The following is a 17,300-nucleotide window of genomic DNA, read 5'->3' on the forward strand; positions in this document are numbered from 1 at the left end:
TGTCAACATTTAGTGTTATGTACAAATAAGGATGAAGAGGGAAAAATATAATAGAAAATTTCTTATTTTCTTATTGCACACATAGTCAAAAAATTTTTCTTACTTAGAACAATGTTAAAATATAAAGCCCTGTTTAGTTATCTCTTTACAAGATGTCAGTAATAAACTTTTATCACAGCTATTGTAACTAATAATTTTTAGAAAATGTAATATTATGAAGTAAAAATATAATATTTTTAAAATATGGTTTCAAATTTTAACTTAACCATATTATGTGTGCCCTTGAGTTAGTAACTTAACTTCTTCAATATCTGTCTTTGACTTTCAAAAGATAATTGGTCTATATATTATATATGGTGACATTTTCAATGCTTCATATGATAACAATATCTTAGATTATGATCTTATTATTATATATTTGTTTTATTGTGACAAAATACCTTAGATTATATGTTTGTTTTATCATATGGTAGTCAACTGATATTATATACACAATACTTTAGAATTACCCTGCTCCTATCAGTATAAACTTATTTCATTCTGACAGACTTCAAAAACCTCCAATAAATTATCAAAGATTTAGTGGTTTTCTTTTGTTCAAAAACCAAAGAAACTATTCTAAGGCATAATAGATGAGGGAGAGGGAATAACATCTGAGTAGATTCTGAATATTGCTGCTCAGAAACAATATAATTAATATATTAATATAATTGATATTAATATAATTCTTACAGCACTGTAGCACTGTTGTCCCGTTGTTCATCTATTTGCTCGAGTGGGCACCAGTAATGTCTCCATTGTGAGACTTGTTGTACTGTTTTTGGCATATCAAATACACCACAGTATAATATGAATGATAATTCATATAATATCATTCATATAAATCATATAATCCAAATTCAGCAATATTATTTATTTAGATACCAACAATAACATCAATCCCTTTCTGAAACCGACCTACTCCTGGAAAAGCTGAGAATGTTAACCTACACTTGCTATTTCAATCTTCCTAATTACAAGTCCTCTCTTGAGAGGGAGTTACAAACAACATAGACACTTCATCTATCTGAGACATTTCATCTCTCTCAATACTGTCTTTTTTTCAGATAACTAACCTAGTCCCCTTTCCCTCATGGAGAGTTCTCTTTTATTAGTGCAGTATTATTCTTTGTGTATATTGCATATTAATTGCCATAACTGTGCTAAAACTCTGGATCCCCAAATGCAAAACCACAATAATTTAGGTCTCCTCTTAGACTGCTACTGAGTTCATTGAAAAAGTGATATGGTCCCACAAAATCTGCTTCCCAATTTTAACAAAAATTTTTCTTCCTTTCTATAATTTTCTTTTCTTCCTATTCAGAGCAATGAGCACAAGTCTTAGTAAAGGTGCCCAAAATAGATAGGAACTCACTTTAAAAGCAGCTTCTGATTTTAATCAGATTTTATTCTCCTGGGCAAAGATAAACAGAGGTTTGGCTTCTAGGTTGGGGGAATAAAACAGTAAAATCATGAAATCAAAATGCTACTTATATATTAGTAACTTATCCTTATATATTGGCGTTATTAGGCCGTACTATCTGATATATGTCTGATAAGAAAAAAATTTAGATCCTTTGTAAAGTTTATTAAAAGGTAGTTCTTTTATGAAAAAGTTCTAATATAATTTTTGATGTGCTATATTACAGCAGTCTAAAGATTTTTTAAGTCTTTTTAGTTCTTCTATTTATAGATATCCATCTAAAATAGATTTTTGCTTGGATTCAATACTTAGCAATTATGCTGGCCACACAATAAATAGGCAAATATTTTAAGCAGCTATTTTTCTGCCAATGCCGTGTTGCAATTTTGAATCCTACCAGTCTTGATATTATAAAAATTGTAGAGGGAATTTGTTAAATAAGGAGGCCTTTTTAAGGACTGAAAATAAAACTTTTTGATTTCTGTAAATCCTACTTGCCCAGATTATTTTCTGAAATCAGTGATTTCTATAAATCTGTTATATTAAAATTTCTTATAGAGTCATGGGAATTGTTCATTATGTTCTTATAATGATTTGCATTTAATAAAATACATAATGCATTTGTAACGTATTTAACATACATACATCACATCATTGATTATAATGACATTGTGAAATTAACATTGTTATTAGACTCTATGTCTATGCACCAACATCCAGTTATGGTGAAAGAGAAACTGAGAAATTCTACATGGAGCTGGAGAAGTTCTATAAAGAAGATCACACCTTCTACAAGATCATTGTCGGTGATTTTAATGCCAAGATAGGACCAAGAAGATCAGTCGATGAACTCCACATCGGAACCCATGGCCTGGAATGGAACGAACAGGGTGACAGACTGTCTGAGTTCATCATGTCAACCAAAACCTTCCATGGTAACTCACAATTCCAAAAGGCTGAATCTAAACGTTGGACATGGAAGTCTCCCGATGGACGGTTCCACAATGAAATAGACCACATCATATTCAATCGGCGGTTTTGCCTAACCGATGTTGCTGTTGTCCCAAAATTCCAAACGGGATCAGACCACCGTCTTCTTCGTGCAAAATTCTACCTCACAGAACGAGGAGAAAAGAATGCAAGGTTTAAGAAGAGGACTCCCAGAACAACCACCAACTGGGAGCTCTTTGGCTCTGTTGCGGCAACATGGGAAGATGCCGTCATTGACAACATTGATGAGGAATACGATCGAATGATTCAGCACCTCCATGATTGTGCAAGAAATGCCAAGAGAGAGATAACCACAAAAAACCGTCTTTCTTCGAACACTCTTGAACTTATTCGCCAACGTGGCTTGGCACATGCCTCAGGCAACCACAAGTGAACATCCGAACTGGCAAAACAGTGCAGAGAAGCCATCAAGGATGACCTCAAAAACAGGAGAGCAGCAGTACTGGTAGATGCAGCAGAAGCTGGGAAAAACATTCGTAATGCCCGCCTGTCCTTCACCAACTACAAAACCAAGATGACTGCCCTCCGACATCATGATGGATCTATCACATCTTCCAGAAGGGCAATGGAGAAGATTATTCATGACTTCTACTCAGATCTCTTTAATAGCCACATCCACTTGCCCACATACCACATACCACATGATGGATATGTCATTCCCAATGTTCTCCCTTCCGAAATCCAACATGCCATCTCGTCGGTAAAGAAACAAAGAGCACCTGGCCCAGACAAGATCAGACCTAAACACCTGAAGAACTTACCATCAGTACTCATCAATACATTGGCTCGACTCTTCACACGCTACCTGTCTGAATGCAAGGTTCCATCCCAGTGGAAAACCAGCAGGACTGTACTACTATACAGGAAAGGAGACATCCACGACATTGGCAACTATCGCCCAATCTGCCTATTGTCTGTCATCTACAAACTATTCACTCGAGTCATCCTGAATAGGATTAGCAGAACACTAGATGAAGGACAACCATGTGAAGAAGCTGGATTCTGAAAAGGATTCAATACCATCGACCATATCCACACAATAACCAAGCTCATTGAGGTATCTTGGGAGTTCAAGATGCCACTCTGTCTAACGTTCATTGATTTAAAGAAGGCCTTTGATTCTGTTGAGACAGAAGCGGTCATGGAAGCCCTAGCCAATCAGGGCGTACAAACTCAATACATCAGGATCCTTCGTGAGCTCTATTGCGGATTCAGTACCAAGATCTCACCATTCTACAAAGAAGTAATCATCCATATCAAGAGATGGGTTCGGCATGGTGATACTATTTCACCAAAACTCTTCAGTGCCACCCTCAAGAACATCATGCGACGACTGGAATGGGAAAACATGGGAGTGAAGATCTCCGAATGCAACAGTTATATATACCTAGGTCGAGAAATCAACATGATGAATGACCTGGCACCTGAGTTGCGCAGGAGGAAGAGAGCAACTACACCACCTCCGCTTTGCTGATGACATTGTTCTAATAACACCAAACATCAGCCAAGCGACACAAATGCTGAACGACTTTGACCGTGAATGTGGAAAGGTCGGACTACAGCTGAATCATACGAAGACAATGTTTATGAGAAACAGCCTTGTTCCTGATGCTCCATTCGCTCTCAACGGAACCACCATCTCCGAATGCAACAGTTATATATACCTAGGTCGAGAAATCAACATGATGAATGACCTGGCACCTGAGTTGCGCAGGAGGAAGAGAGCGGCTTGGAATGCCTTCAAGAGCATTGAAGAAATAACTAAAAGGACAAAGAACCTCCAGCTACGAGCACATCTCTTTGATTCCACTATTCTTCCTGCATTAACATATGCCTCAGAGACCTGGACCCTACGAAAACAGGATGAGAACGCTATTCGGGTCTCTCAAAGAGGAATAGAAAGAACTATGCTTGGAATATCACGATTCACTCAAATGAGAGATAGAATCCAGAGTTCTGATCTTCGTCAACGCTCAAGAATCAGGGACGCTGTCTCATTTGCCAAGACATCAAAAATCAGATGGGCTGGACACGTAATGAGGTTTACAGACAACCGCTGGACTAGAGCCATTACTGATTGGATTCCATGGGACATCAAAAGATCACGTGGACGCCCACCTATAAGATGGTCAGACTTCTTCGTCAAGACCCTAAATGATCGGTTTGAGGCTCTACATGTTCCTAGAACGAACAGATACCATTGGGCTACGCTAGCACTCAACCGGGATGAATGGAGACATTACTGGCACCCGCTCGAATAAATCGATGAATAACGGGGATTAAGTGATTAAGTGATGATTAAGTGATTAGACTCTTTTATTTTAGTTGAGAATTAGGAAAGTTAGAATAGGATTAAGTAATTTTTCTCAACACCACTCAACTAACACATGAAAGCAAAAGAATATGGATGTATTTCTTTAAAAATTGTGTTATATATTGTGTAAAGTTGATATTCAAAAATTGCTCCCTGATTTTAAATATTTTTTAGTCACAAAACGGTTGGCTATATTAACTCTTTTCTTAGGTTTTTGGCTATAACTGTGATATGTTTTAATGAATAGAATATGTTGGAAGTAATAATTTTCCAAAATATCTCATACCTATACCTTTAATTCTACAAGGCTTATCTGTTGCTGTTGATATTGTTGTTGTTGTTGTTGTTGTTGTTTTTCATCCAGGTTGTCATCTTAAAGGAGCCCAAATAAATTGCTGAATACAGGACAATTGAGAGATTACAAATAACATCTAATTTCTGTAGCAATAATTTGTAATACTTTATTGAATAATAGTGACCAACCTATTCACATATCTGGTGTTAGACAGAAAGCTTTCGGTCTTTTACCCTTGAATATTCTGTTAGTTATGTATTTATGGTAAGTGGCTTTAAATAAATAAAGGAAAGTTGCTTCTATGCCCATGTTACTGAAATATTTTATTATAAAGACACATGATATCTTGTTAAGTGTTTTCTATGCATAATTAATATGGTCATAAGGTTTAATTTTCCTTATGTTGATAATTTTGAATTATGTTGGTTACCTTGTATATATTAAACCACGCTTGCATCCTGGAATAAATCCTACTTGATCATGGTGTATGATCTTTTGATGTAACGTTAGATTTGATTCACTATTATTAAGCTGAGAATCTTTGTTTATCATCGATATTGGTCTATAATTTTCTTTTTCAATGATATGTCTGTCTGTTTTTGGTATCAGTGTAATGTTTGCCTCATAGAAGTTGTTTGGAAGGATGCTGTTTCTTTGACTTTCTGAAAGAGTCTGTGAAGGATTGGAATTACACCTTGAAAGGTTTAGAAAAGCTTACTAGTTAATTCATCCAGGCTTGGGTTTTTTTGAAGGGAATATTTTGTTTGTCATTTTTATTTCCTAGCTACTAATTCACCAGTACAGGTGCTCTGTTTTCTCTTGGTTTAGTCTTTTAAGGTTATAAGAATTCAAGAATTTATTCTTTTCTCTAGGTTCTCAAGTTTTGTTGCATAAAGCTTTTCACAGTAATTCTGTGAATTCTTTGGTGTCTGCTTTAATGTCACCCATTGCATTCTTGTTTTGTTTCATTAGTTTGCTCTCTCCCTTTGTGAGTCAATCTAATTGTTTGTAGATCTTGTTTATTTTCATTTATTTATTTCAATTTTATAAATATATTTAAATACATAAATTAAATATTTAATAAATTAGATATATAAATATATTATCACTGTCACTGTCACTGTCCTCCTGTTGTTTATCGGTCTGCTGGAACAGGTCCAGTAACATTGTGAGACTTGTTTCTGAGTTTGGCATACCGAATACATCACGGGTAGCTTGCCAGGCTTTGCCGTGCGGCCAATATACTCTCGGTAGCTTGCCTAGCTCTTCGAGAGGGTCAGAGGAATCAAACTTGGGTTGGCCATGTCAGCCACATGCAAGGCAAATGCTGTGCTATCGCTCTTTGCAAACATATTATATATTTTATAAATATAAGTATATTTTATTTATATTTTATTATATATTTAATATAAAATATATAGTATTTATATTTTATCTCACCATTCTACAAGGAAGTGATCATCGAAATAAAGAGAGGGGTCCGGCAGGGTGATACCATTTCACCGAAAATCTTCAGTGCCATCCTCGAGAATGTCATGTGATGACTGGAATGGGAAGAAATGGGAGTGAAAATAGACAGTCGGCAACTACACCACCTCCGCTTCACTGATGACATCGTTCTAATAACACCAAACATTAGCCAAGTGGTACAAATGCTGGCCGACTTTGACCATGAGTGTGGAAAAGTCAGACTGCAGCTGAATCTCACCAAGACAATGTTCAAGAAAAGCGAACTAGCCCCTGGCATTCTAGTTGCTCTCAATGGTAAGAACATCTGCAAATGCAGAAGCTATGTGTACCTGGGTTGAGAACCAACATAAGGAATGACCTGGGGCCAGAACTGTGCAGGAGGAAGACAGTGGCATGGAATGCCTTCAAGAGCATTAAAGAAGTTGTTAAGAGGACGAAGAACTTCCGGCTCTGGGCACATCTTTTTGACTCCACTGTTCTTCCTGCACTAACATACACCTCAGAGACCTAGACCTTACGCAAACAGGATGAGAACGCTATATTGGTCTCCCAAAGAGGAATCGAAAGAGTATGCTTGGAGTATCACGCTTCATTCAAGTCAGAGAACGAATTCGGAGTTCTGACCTCCATAGTCAATTGAGAATCGGGGACGCTGTTTTGTTTGCCAAGGCATTGAAAATCAATAGCCATCTAATAAGAGATTAATATCCAGCATACACAAGACACTAGTAGAATTGTACAAGAAAAAAACCTCCAACCCCATCAGAAAATGAGGAGAAGAAATGAGCAGAAGCTTTCTCTAAAAAGAAATACAAATGGCCAAAAGGCACATGAAAAAATGCTCCACATCGCTAGTCATCAGGGAGATGAAAATCAAAACAACAATGAGATATCATCTCACACCACAGAGGCTGGCACACATCCAAAAGAACAAAAGCAACCAGTGCTGGTGTGGATATGGGGAAAAAGGGATGCTCTTTCACTGTTGGTGCGAATGCCCACTAGTCCAGCCTTTCTGGAAAACAATGTGGACAGTCCTTCAAAAACTAGAAATTAAGCTTCCATAAGACCCCGCATTACCACTTTTGGGAATATATCCCGAGGATGCAAAAACGCACAGTAGAAATGACATCTGTACCTATAAGCTCATTGCAGCACTATTCACAATAGCCAAAATCTGGAAACAACCCAAGTGCCCTAGAACAGATGACTGGTTAAGGAAATTTTGGTACATCTACACAATGGAATATGATGCAGCTGTTAGGGGAGATGGAGTCAATGAAATTTGCTTATAAATTGTTAGACATGGAGAGTATCATGCTAAATGAAACGAGTCAGAAAGAGAGGGACAGACATAGAAGGACTGCACTCATTTGTGGAGTATAAAACAACATAACATGAGGCTGATACTTAAGGATAGTAGATACCTGGGACAGGAACATTGCTCCATAGATGAAAGCCTGCCTCATGGGCAAAGGGGAGAAGGCAGCTGGAATAGAGAAGGGATCAATAAGAAAATGATGGCTGGAAGAATCATCCCGGATGAGAGATGTGAGCTGAAAGTAGATAAAGGACCAAACATGATAACCTCTCAGTATTTGCATTGCAAATCATAATGTCCAAAAGTAAAGAGAGAGTCACTGTCACTGTCACTGTCCTCCCATTGTTCATCGATTTGCTTGAGTGGGCCCAGTAACTTCTTTATTTTGAGACTTGTTGTTACTGTGTTTGGTATATCGAATATGTCACAGGTAGCTTGCCAGGCATTGCTGTGTGGGCGAGATACTCTCAGTAGCTTGCCGGGCTCTCCTAGAGGGATGGAGGAATCCAACTTGGGTTGGCCATGTTGGCTGTTTGCAAGGCAAATGCCCTACCCGCTATGCTATCGCTTCAGCCCACAGAGAGAGTATGGGGAATATTGTCTGCTATGGAGGCAGGGGGAGGGTGGGAAAAGGGGAGTATACGGGGGATGTTGGTGGTGGGGAATGTGGACTAGTGGAGGGATGGGTGTTTGATCATTCTGTGATTGTAACCCAAACATGAAATCTTGTAACTATCTCATGATCATTCAATAAGATAAGAAAAGAAAAGAAAAGAAAAGAAAAGAAAAGAAAAGAAAAGAAAAGAAAAGAAAAGAAAAAGAAAACCAGATGGGTCGTACACGTAATATGATTTGGAGACAACAGCTGGACTAGAGCCATTACTGACTGGATTCCATAGGATTTCAAAAGAACTCCTGGCTGCCCACCTGCGAGATGGTCGGACTTCTTCGTTAAGACCCTGAACAAGACTTATTGTTCCTGGAATGAGCAGATGCCACTGGGCTACATTAGCACACAACAAGGTCGTATGGAGATGTTACTGGTGCCCAATCGACCAAATCAATGAGCAACGGGATGACAAGTGATACAAGTGATAGTGATATTTTATTGATTTATTTAATGTTTTAGTTTTCTTTCTTTCTTTCTTTCTTTTTAGCCAGAAAATGCAGCACTTGGTTTTGTCAGTTTTGGGAGAGTTTTTATTTTCTGCTCTAACTTTATTAGCCCCCTGGAGCGATAGCACAGCGGGTAGGGTGTCCACCTTACACGTGGCCAACATGGCCGACCCGAGTTCGATTCCTCTGCCCCTCTCGGAGAGCCCGGCAAGCTACCGAGAGTATTCGATATGCCAGACACAGTAACAACAAAGTCTCCAATAGAGACGTTACTGGGCCCGCTCGAGCAAATGGAGGAACAACGGGAGGGCCTTTACCTTTACCTTCTTTTATTAGTCTTTCTCTGGTAGCTTAAGTTGTGCTTGTTTATTTGCATTAAATAAATCAGCTTTATTTATTTGTTTTTCTGTGTGAGTTTGAAATGCTATGAACTTCCCTCTCAAACTACTTTTGCTGCATCCCATATGCTCTGTCTATCCACGTCTTCACAGTTATTTATTTCCAGAACATTTCTACTTGTTCTTTGATTTCTCTAATAACCACTGGTTATTAGTAAGTTGTTTAGTTTCCAAGCATTTGAGCTTTTTCCCATTTTCTGGTTGCGATTAATTTCCAAGCAAACACCATGGTCTGAGAAGATGTTTGGTGTGGTTTCTATGTTCTTGAATTTTTGGGAAAATGTTTGCATCCCAGCACATGGTCTATCCTGAGGCATTTCCATATTCTCTGTAGAAAAATGTATATTCAGCTTTCATGAGATATTTATCTCTGTCAGGATCATCTTTTCCACTTCCTTTAAGATCAGTGTTTCTGTTTGTATTTCTGAGACTAAGAAAAAGGCAGGATTCAAATGAGAGGAAGAAATGAAAAGAATGACATTTTTAAACAAATTTTTAATTTAATATTACTAATTTTTATTAAATATCACTAAATATATATCTTAGTTAAAATCTTAGTAAATAGATTTTAATAAAATATATTTTAATACTAAAATTTCCCCAAATTAAAATCCTTAATTTAAATATTTGCAATCAGAATAGAGAAGTTCCCAAATATTAAATAATACAAATGCTAAAGGTATCCTCCTAGTTGACTTATGTTTTTAATTACACTATCCTAATTAAAACCTATGATAATTGGTAAAATACATTAGGTGGACAGATCTACCATAATTTTAATGAAAATATTAGGGATGCTTAAAATTTACTTAAAATCTAAAATCTCTATGTTAAAATGTTTCCATATTGATAAATCATTGTTTAATATAAATATTTGCTTTTTCTGTAACTTAGGAAGTGATTGTCAGAATCAATTTAGCATTTAATATTTTTTTCAAATTTGAATCACATACATATTTCTATTTTATTTTATGTATAAGGCTAGAGTGATAGCACAGCGGTAGGGCATTTGCCTTGCACACAGCCAACATGGCCGACCCGAGTTCGATTCCTCCGCCCCTCTCGGAGAGCCGGGCAAGCTACCGAGAGTATCTCACCCGCATGGCAGAGCCTGGCAAGCTCCCCGTGATGTATTGGATATGCCAAACACAGTAACAACAAAGTCTCCAATGGAGACGTTACTGGGCCCACTCGAGCAAATCGATGAACAACCGGAGGGTCTTTACCTTTACCTTTTATTTTATGTATGACAAACATTTTCAAATTATTTACATCATAGCTCTTATTTTAAAAAATAAATTGAAGTGATTCAATAAAAATAAATAAATAAAGCTAAAGTGTGTAACTAATCTAGAGAATAAAATTGAGTGTGATTGAAATTTTATACATGGTTTAGTGTACATTAAAATTTCAGCAATAAATATGTATCTGTAATTTTAAAAATAAGTGAATAAACTGAAGACATTAAGCACTTAGCTTGAGTTCTACATGTTTTCTTTATATTGCTGTTACTTGTGAACAACTATTAATTTATGATTAAGAGGAAACACTTGATGAAAAAGAAGAAACACAATAAATTATGATGAATTACAAGTTTAAATATTACAAAACCATGAAAACCTACATTACTAAGTGAAAAAGAGTGTTATAAGGTAATAGTAAAAAGTAAGCTTGCATTGCATGTAGTATATAAGTGAATCTATGAATATTTCATGACTTAATATTTGAAATTTATATAGGTAGGGGCTAGAGCAATAGCAAGGCAGAGATTGCATTTGTCTTGAGCTCGACCAACCCGGGTTTGATTCCCAGCATCCCATATGGTTCCCAGAGCCTCCAGGAGTAATTCCTGAGTACAGAGCCTGTGCATTGTAAACCCTGTGCATTGCAGGGTGTGATCCCCCCCAAAAAAAAGAAAAAAAAGAAAGAAAATTATATAGGAAATTATATAGGAAATGTGTTTTATCATAAGCATTATAGCTCTGTAGCATTGTCCTCCGCTTGTTCATTGATTTTGCTCGAGTGGGCGCCAGTAACGTCTCCATTGTGAGACTTGTTGTTACTGCTTTTGGCATATCGAATACACCACAGGGAGTTTGCCAGGCTCTGCTGTGGGGGACTGAATACTCTCAGTAGCTTGCCGGGCTCTCCTAGAGGGACGGAAGAATCGAACCTAGGTCAGTCACATGCAAGGCAAATGCTCTCCTGACTATGCTATTGCTTCAGCGATTTATAAGCATTATAAATATGGTTATAATGATCATAAATGGGCTGGAGCAAGAGCGGTAGGGCATTTGCCTTGCACGCAGCTGGCCTAGCCGACCCAAGTTTGGTTCCTCTGCCCCTCTCAGAGAGCCCAGCAAGCTGCTGATAGTATCTCACCCACCCGGCATACGCGTGACATATTCGACAAGCTAAACATAGTAACAACAAGTCTTACAATGGATACGTTACTGGGCTCACTCAAGCAAATAGATGATCAACTGGAGGACAGTGCTACAGTGATCATAAGCATTATAAATATGGTTTATATTTAAAATAACATTCCCTCTGTCTAAATTGATTTTCAGTAAAAATGTTAATTATTTTTTTTTAAAAAAAGCTATAGCCCATTACCTACCCCCACTCCCGGGCTGCATGGTGGCCACCACCTCACAGCCTTTTGGACAAAACAGGTATGAGCTGGCGATGATGGGGCAACTGCGGCCTCATGGGATGGAGGGTAGAAACAGCCCATCCTTCCTGCCCTGCCCAGACCATGAATCGCTCACCAAGAGCGGATCTCTGGCACGGCCATGGCTTCAGAGGCACATGGACCCAATTCGGAACCCAGCAACTTTTGACAGAAATCCCTCCTTACTTATTTAGTAAAATATCAGAACTCCAAAGTCACGCGGCCACACCATATGCTCTTCATAACCAGCAATAGAAAACAAATTAGTTCACGATGACTTTTCAGCAAGTCTGATTGTTGGAGGAAAATTCCAAATAATAATGGTGCACCTTTTGTCAAAATAATGAATGTAATCAAAGTAGAGAGAGAGTTACGTGGAAGTCATCTGCCTCACAGGCAGAGGGAAGAGAAGATGGGGGGTATATTGGGATTCTTTGTGGTGGAAAACGTGCACTGGTGAAGGGATGGGTGTTTGATCATTGTATGACCAATACTTAAACCTGAAAGCTTTGTAACTGTTCTCACAGTGATTCAATAAATATATTTTTTTTAAAAAAAAGCTATAGCCCATATGTTTGTGCCTCAAATAAATGAGAAGAAATTTTATGTGTACCTACTCAATGTTTTTGCTCAATAACAAAGTTTGAAAATATTATTTATTGTATTATGGTATGCTAACATTTACTATAATTTTTGTTAGAGTCATATACTAAATAAATACGACTTGATTTTATTAAAGTAAAATACTCAAACTAACAAAGAATAATTTATTAGATAGAGAAAACTAAACTATTGATGACAGTCAATAGTATGTAAGAGTGATCAGGTTTAGTGGGAAAAATTTCATACAATGAAACACTAAATCATTCACATGGATGAAAATGATGAATATATATAAAAGGATAACAACTTAGTCAAAACTTTCAAGTAAGGTAATTCACTGACAGAAATGAAAGCAAAATAAAACAAAAGTTACTTCTAGTTACTTCTAATGTACTCATTCGTGGGACGTACATGTTATAACTTAAGTATAACTTAAGTTCTGAGAGGATTATATGCATGTTATAACTTAAGTATAACTAAAGTTCTGAGAGGATTATATGCAATGAACTTTTGTAAAAGTAGATCCAGGTTAAGTTCCAGTATTATTTAAAAATATATACAATGTGGAGAAAAGATATTTCTTACCATGAAGAAATGGGCCTTAGTAATTAGTCAAAATTTATATATGAGAAATGAATTGCTTAATTCAGAATAAGTTTTTTTTATTATATTTCTGTTTATGGGACCCACTTGTGGTGCTCATGGTTTACTCCAGAGTCTATGGTCAGAGATCATTCTTAGAAGTGCTCAGAGGACCATATGAGGTGTTAAGTTTTGAACCTAAATTAGCCATGTCCAAGGCAAGCATTCTAGAACAAGCATGCTATCTCTCTATCTCCATAGTACTTCTATATTTGAGGAAATTACAGCCTGTGTTTGCTGAGAAAACGTCTTAAACCCAAACTATCAGCTCTTACCTCATTAAATATGATAGTTATACTCATCATTCATGCACTATAATAAGATACAATATGCACAGTGCTTTCTGGGAGATTGCTCCCATTTTGACATACGAATGAAATATCTTAATTATGTTAAATCTCTCAAATCCGGAGGGTTATTTTCAATGCATCTTGCAATTGTTACTCTGGTGCAACAAATGTATATAGAGCATGCTTTTTTTAAAAAAAAAAACTATACACTAGTAAAGAAGAAAATTATGAAGTTATTTTTATCATGATGTATTTCTTTATTTTTTAATATTTATAAACAAACTTTGTAAGCATTTTGTATGTTTTAGTTATATGACATGGTTATATAGATAATGTAACATGATTATAAGATAGTATAATAAGTCAATTATCAAGGTTAATAAAAACCTGAAAAAAATATGAAATTTATGTCAAATAGAACAAAGACTTACAGGTCTATTTAAGAGGAAAAAAACACAAAATTATCTTTCTCATATGTAAACAATAAAGAAAGAGTAATAAAACAACAAAAGCCCAAAGGCAACAGAACCTGAGAACTAGTCTACAGATGAAGTTTAAACAATTGGTGATGATAAGAGGGAGAGATAAGATAACATAAGGGAGGGGGGACAGGGACATTGTTTGAAAGGGAAGTGAACAATCTCATAGAGGGTGTCATGCTGGAAACCCTACTAATAATAGTATTGTAAATTATGGTGCTAAATCTTTTTGGAAAATAATTTAAAAATATGTTTTCAAGATTTTTCTATGTGGTCAATTAATTTTATTCCCGATTATTTTTGATAGTTAATATTAATTTATTTGCATAGCTAATATTTTTAGTCTGCTTACATAAACTAAAATTAGCCATCAAATTAGAAAGTCCATGGACAGCAAGTGCAATATTGCAATCTTACCTTTGAATGCTTGGCTGTCTTCAAAGCAGGAGCTGTATTTGAAAGCTCAGTGGAACAAAATATACAGACTTTAGTTTTCGTATTGACATATTGATAAAAATTGTCATATGCTAAATTTCTCTACCAAGGTTAAAAATATTTTCTATGACAGTGACTGGTAATAGTCATGGAAAATATATTAATGGTCACAATTAATGCTAGATACTTCCTAAGACAGCAATTAAGTAATTCAAATTCAACTTTCGAAATGCATTTAATTACATGCAAATGTGGTTCAACATTCAACAGTATTTATCTCTGGGTCTCAAAAATGTACACTGGATCATTAATTAATGCATAATATTACGAGATGTTTTGAACCATTATTTTTAAATCTCACAACGATATAAATGAGAAACTATCACTTCATCATTAAACACATCCCTAAGACAAGTAGATAGATTTTGTTTATGTTATTCCTCTATCTTTAAGTTTATTACATCATTTTATCTTTTTAATATGTTTAACGAGGACTTAATAGAAAGCAAAAGAGAAGCTATTTTTAAATTAATATTTGCAACTACGTGATTGAAAGAAAGTCAATTTTTAAATGGCTAAACCATATAAAATTATATGGATACTGAATATAAAATAAATATCAAACATCCCTTAAAATCTTGGTTTCAATTTAGTATTTACAAAAGTCTTTTTACTATTGCTGTTGAGTGACTAGTCAATAAACAATTGCTATAAGGTCACATGACAAGTACACTGACAGATAAATGTAAGAGCTTTTATCAAAGCTTGGATTGGTGAATGTTTTGTGCTAAATCCATTTGTAAAATAAAAATGTATCCCTATGATAAAAATTTAAAAACTAACATTCATAGAAATGTTCATAATTATGAATATTTTTAAGATTCATGGAGATAATAATTTTCTATCCTTATGACAGTAAAAATATGCAATTTGTATTCTGAGTACTTGTGTATGCATCATGCAAAGTAAGTAAATAACATATTGCCATTTAAAAATTTCTCTTATTTATTTCAATAAAATATTTATGCATTCTTATTTATTTTGATATTTGGATATATCCTAAATGTAACTCTAAAATCTTTTAATACTTGTGTAGATAAAACTTTATACTAAAAAATAATTTTAGAAATAAAAAACTGTACACAGCAAATACTCTCACTATCTTTTATTCTAATTAGCAAAGAAAGCTGCTTTCAGCTCTGTCTACTGTCTCCAGTCTTGACAGCGCTGTGCTCATAACTCATAAAGTATTTGAAACTAGGAAATTAGTTAGACTTCAAAAATGAAAAGAACTGCATAATTTTTATTTCTTAAATAAAATAAAGTCTGATTTAGAATACAGATGTTTCTGTCTTTGATGTTTGAGTGGGTAAGGATATTAATGAGATTCAGCTGTATTGGTTTAGCTTAGGTACATTGGAGTTTTAGGATCTTGTGACATTAAAAGAATAATAATTGTTTTAATTGCCTTTTGTGGATTACTACCAAAGACAGTTTGTGAGTTTTTTTGTTTGTTTCTTTCTCAGAGTGTAGGCCATTTGAACAAAAACAGCACTAAGATTAACTTTATTTACTATGTCTTCATAGAAGAGAACTTTCTTGTTGATGAGGAGTTTAGTGGCAATTCTTAAACGACTCTGAAAATTTTAAACAAGTAGAAGAGTAGCTGTATTTTCTATGATTGGCTATTTTCCATGCAATGGGTGTGTTTTTTAAAACACATTCTTGGCCTTTATCGAAAAACCACAGATAGCTATAATTTGGGTAGCTTTTACAGATAATTTATGACTTTTGCACTCAACTTAATGGCCCATAAAAAACTCAAACCAGCAGTGTTAGGACATTGCTTTAACAGTCAAAAAAGATTCTGGGACTAAGAGGGTGTTTAGAAATGGAATGCCATGTCAAATGGAAATTTTGTTATGTACTTAGAACATACGTTGCTTGATGTAAACATTACCTTTTTCAAGTTCATATCATCTAGTCTAATTCTTATTAACTGTTGGGAAGAATTCTACAAAAAACTACTGTATCTTAGCATGCTAAAACTATCTGTCTAAAACTGAAAAAAGCAGCTTTTTGAATTAGAAAATTAATGTAGGTTTATTTGTGGCACTTATGACACCTAAGATGAATTCATTTATCTATATCAGTGATGGCAATGAACGCCTTTGATTTTTAAAAATTCTCAATGGCTTTTAAACAGTTAACATCACCTGCTGCTGTTGTGATGAAACCCCACAGGAAATGAATGCCAAAGGTACAGAATGGAAGAGAAAGTAATTTTCTGGGAGGAGAGTAAGAGTAATTTTGCACTGTGAGGTGAAAGGGTGAGAAACCAAAAGACGTGTGCAGAATTACTTATGAAACTGGAAATGAGACCAAGGATGGAGGAAAAGTGAACAAATAATGGAAAGAGAAAAAGAAAATACCCAGTTCCATAGGAAAAGATAAGGAGACCATAGAATGTCATATACATCTAGAATGTGCTATTCAGAAAGTGACTGTGACATAGATAGAAAAAACAGAATCGGAAGATTATATTGAAGACAAATCAACGGAGATTGATTGGTCAAAAAAAAATATTAACAGGAAAAAATCTGCAAAGCCTTGATTCTCTCACTTTTCACTATAATAGATAATTGTATTTTTCTTTGTTTTTCTCTCATTGAATTTTCTTATGAAAGTCAAAGAATATGTTAGAAGAAAAAAAACAAAGAATTCAATGAATGGTAGGTTGTTATTTCAAAACAGAATAATATTATGTTCATTAAATGCATTAAAAATTTC

At 35.3% G+C, this 17,300-nt stretch overlaps 1 pseudogene; it reads right to left on the reverse strand.

Annotated features, from left to right (window-relative positions):
* The window catches only part of LOC130021949 (polyadenylate-binding protein 2-like), a 79,098-nt pseudogene extending 66,914 nt beyond the window's left edge, over positions 1 to 12,184 (reverse strand).
* Positions 12,185 to 17,300: the final 5,116 nt, after the last annotated feature.

This window comes from Sorex fumeus, unplaced genomic scaffold, assembly GCF_029834395.1.
Source record: "Sorex fumeus unplaced genomic scaffold, SorFum_2.1 ptg000002l, whole genome shotgun sequence".
In the NCBI taxonomy this organism is placed as follows: domain Eukaryota; kingdom Metazoa; phylum Chordata; class Mammalia; order Eulipotyphla; family Soricidae; genus Sorex; species Sorex fumeus.